Source organism: Equus przewalskii, chromosome X, assembly GCF_037783145.1.
Source record: "Equus przewalskii isolate Varuska chromosome X, EquPr2, whole genome shotgun sequence".
Taxonomy (NCBI): domain Eukaryota; kingdom Metazoa; phylum Chordata; class Mammalia; order Perissodactyla; family Equidae; genus Equus; species Equus przewalskii.
Genome location: NC_091863.1, coordinates 104719121 through 104723099, shown reverse-complemented (window position 1 = coordinate 104723099; position 3979 = coordinate 104719121). Strand labels below are relative to the sequence as shown.

The 3979-nt window shown below is 41.0% G+C and overlaps 1 pseudogene; it reads left to right on the top strand.

Annotated features, from left to right (window-relative positions):
* The first annotated feature begins 1661 nt into the window (after window positions 1–1661).
* Window positions 1662–3440, top strand: LOC139080878 (tigger transposable element-derived protein 1-like; annotated as a pseudogene).
* The last annotated feature ends 539 nt before the right edge of the window (window positions 3441–3979 follow it).

Here is a 3979-nt window from a genome sequence, read left to right as displayed (position 1 = left end):
GCCTTGTTTTCTCACTCGCATTACATCCCCCTGAAACTGTGGCTGGCCTGTAGGCTCATGGTGTTCCTGAATGTGATTGGCATGGGTAATTAGCAGGCTAGTAAAAGAGAATGAACAAAGTGCTATCAAAACATGTATATGCAGGGCCCTGAGGACAATGGCTCGACAGCCTGAGGACTTGGTTGGCCATCTCAGCTCTGCCATAGACACCCTCTGGGACCTTGGCCAAGTTAGAGCAACTCTTTGTGTCTTTGCTCCTTCCTGGTAAATTAAATTAAACTATTCTTACCATTTCCTATCTCACAAGTATGTCATAAAAATAAACTTAGATAATTGAGGCAAAAATATTGAAGGTTTTGCTTTGGGAGGGAAGGGAGTGTCAGGTGAAAGGTGCTCTCTGAATGGAAGATTCAATAAAAGGAAGCCATTTGACCTTCAGTTTAGAAACTAATCATTTCAATTAAATTCAATGCACATCTGGTTAGTATTGACTCTGTATATGCAGCATTCTGGACTGTGAGCTATATGGCCTTTATAGGAGTTTCGATCTAGCGGAGCCATGTTAACTCCTGCATACTCTTTCTCCCATGCTTGTGCCAGTTCCCAACCCTGAGTCAGGGCCATTTTCTCTCTCCCTCTATTCATACTCAAAGGCAGCAGAGCATTCTAGATACAGGCACAAAATGATGCTGAAGTTTGGGCCCCTCCACTTGAGCCTAAACGTTGGCTTGGTGTTCAGACATGTCTGATTACTCCAGTGACTGAGGAGCCTCCTGAGAGAGAACATGTTCTCAAGAAAGAAGGAGCCAAACACAATTAACTTGAGCCAAAAACAAAGACTAGGTCTTTGGAAGAGCGAGATCCTCTGAGTTCAGTCCTGTGTCTCTTGGCCCTTGTCTGAGTCCAGTGGGAGGTGGGATGGGGTTGGAGTGAAGGGGAAGCAGAGGGAGGGGGCTATAGGTAAAAGTTGAAATATCTCTTTCAAAATTTCAAATCCTGCACTTCATATTTACCACACATGCTCTCACTTCTTACTTTACTAGAAAGGATCAAGGCATCAACACAAGTGCAAGCAACAGAATATTTGATAGAGGTGACTTCTTAAAAATGAGAAATTTATCATCTCATAAAATAAGTTTGGGGGAAAATGGTTACAAGATTGTTTGAGTAGCTCCAGTATGCCAACAAAGAAGCAAGTGGATTTCTTCTTTCTGCTCTGCCATCCTCAGCATGATGGTAATACAGGCTTACCTGGTTTTATTGTGCTTTGCTTTGTTTCATTTCACAGATATTGTGTTTTTTACAAATTGAAGGTTTGTGGCAATCCCATGGTGAGCAAGTCTATTGGTGCCATTTTTCCACCAGCATTTGCTCACTTTGTGTCTCTGTGCCACATTTTGGTAATTCTTGCGATATTTCAAACATTTTCATTATTATTATATTTGTTATGGTGATCTGTGGTTAGTGATCTTTGATATTACTACTGTAATTGTTTTGGGGCACCATGAATTGCACCCATAAAAGATGGAGAATTTAATATACGTTGTGTGTGTTCTGACTGCTCCACTGACTGGCCGTTCCCCCATCTCTCTCCCTCTCCTCTGGCCTCCCTTTTCCCTGAGACACACAATATTGAAATCAGGGCAATTAATAGCTCTACAATGGCCTCTAAGTGTTCAAGTGAAAGGAAGAGTCGCACATCTCTCACTTTAAATCAAAAGCTAGAAAGGATTAAGCTTAGTGGGTAGGTCAAAAGCTAAGGTAAGCCAAAAGCTAGGCCTCTTGCTCCAAACAGTTAGCCAAGTTGTGAATACAAAGGAAAAGTTCTTGAAAGAAATTAAAGTGCTACCCCAGTGGACACATGAATGATAAGAAATGAAACAGCCTCATTGCTGATATGAGGAAAGTTTTAGTGGTCTAGATAGAAAATCAAACCAGCCACAACATCCCCTTAAGCCAAAGCTTAATCCAGAGCAAGGCCCTAAATCTCTTCAATTCTGTGAAGGCTGAGAGAGGTGAGAAAGCTGCAGAAGAAAAGTTTGAAGCTAGCAGAGGTTGGTTCATGGGATTTAAGGAAAGAAGCCGTCTCCACAACATAAATGTGCAAGCTGAAGCAGCAAGTACTCATGTAGAAGCCACAGCAAGTTATCCAGAAGATCTAGCTAAGATAATTAATGAAAGTGACTACACTAAACAACAGATTTTCAATGTAGCCAAAACAGACTTCTATTGGAAAAAGACGCCATCTAGGACTTTCACAGCTAGAGAGGAGAAGTCAATGCCCAGCTTCAAAGCTTCAAAGGACAGGCTGACTCTCTTGTGAGGGGCTAATGCAGCTGGTGACTTTATGTTGAAGTCAATGCTCACTTACCATTCTGAACATCCTAGGGTCCTTAAGAATTATGCTAAATCTACTCTTCCTGTGCTCTATAAATGGAACCACAAAGCCTGCATGGCAGCACATCTGTTCACAACATGTTTTACTGAATATTTTAAGCCCCTTGTTGAGACCTACTGCCCAAGAAAAAAGATTCCTTTCAATATATCACTGCTCGTTGACAATGCACCTGGTCACCCAGGAGCTCTGATGGAGATGTATAATGAGATTAATGTTGTTTTCATGCCTGCTAACACAACATCCATGCTGCAGCCCATGGATCAGGAGTCATTTCAACTTTCAAGTCTTTTTATTTAAGAAATACATTTTGTAAAGTTATAGCTGCCATAGATAGTGATTCCTCTAATGGATCTGAGCAAAGTAAATTGAAAACCTTCTGGAAAGGATTCACCATTTTAGATGCCATTAAGAACATTTCTGATTCATGGGAAATGACCAAAATATCAACATTAACAGGAGTTTGGATGAAGTTTATTCCAACCCTCCTGGATGACTTTGAGGGGTTCAAGACTTTGGCGGACAAAGTAACAGCAGATGTGGTAGAAATAGCAAGAGAACTAGAATTAGATGTGGAGCCTGAAGATGTGACTGAATTGCTGCAAGCTCATGATGAAACTTGAACGGATGAGGAGTTGCTTTTATGGATGAGCAAAGAAAGTGGTTTCTTGAGATGAAATCTACTTGGCGAAGATGCTGGGAAGATTGTTGGAATGACAACAAAGGATTTAGAATATTACATATTCTAATAATACATAGTTCATAAAGCAGCAGCAGGATTTGAGAGGACTGACTCCAAGTTTGTAAGAAGTTCTACTGTGGGTAAAATGCTATCAAACAGTGTCACATGCTACAGATAAATCATTCATGAAAGGAAGAGTCAATCGATGCAGCAAACTCCATTGTTGTCTTATTTTAAGAATTCCCACAGTTTCCGCAACCTTCAGCAACCACCACCCTGATCAGTCAGCAGCCATCAACATCGAGGCAAGACCCTCCAGCAGCAAAAAGATTATGATTCACTGAAGGCTCAGATAATGGTTAGCATTTTTTAGCAATAAAGTATTTTTAATTGAAGTACGTAGATTGTTTGGTGGTCTTTTGCTTTGTTTTGTTTTTTGCTGAGGAAGATTATCCCTGAGCTAACATCTCTGCCAATCTTCCTCCATTTTATATGTGGGTCACCACCACAACATGGCTGACAAGTGGTGTAGGTCAATGCCGGAGATCAGAACCCACAAACCCAGGCCACTGAATCAGAGCATGCCAAACTTAAGAACTTAGGCCACAGGGCTAGCCCCATATACATTATTTTTTTAGACATGATGCTATTACGCACTTAATAGACTACAATATAGTGTAAACATAACTTTCATATGCACTGGAAACCAAAAAATTTATGTGACTTGCTTTATTGAGATATTTGTTTTTTTGCAGTGGTCTGGAACTGTACCTGCAATATCTCCAAGGTATACCTGTATCTCCTGTCATCTGCTGTCAAGGCTGCATCATGGCTTCAGCATTCCTTGGCATCAGATTCAAACGGGAGCATACAGCAAAGAAGAGGGTTGTTGCCTCCCATAC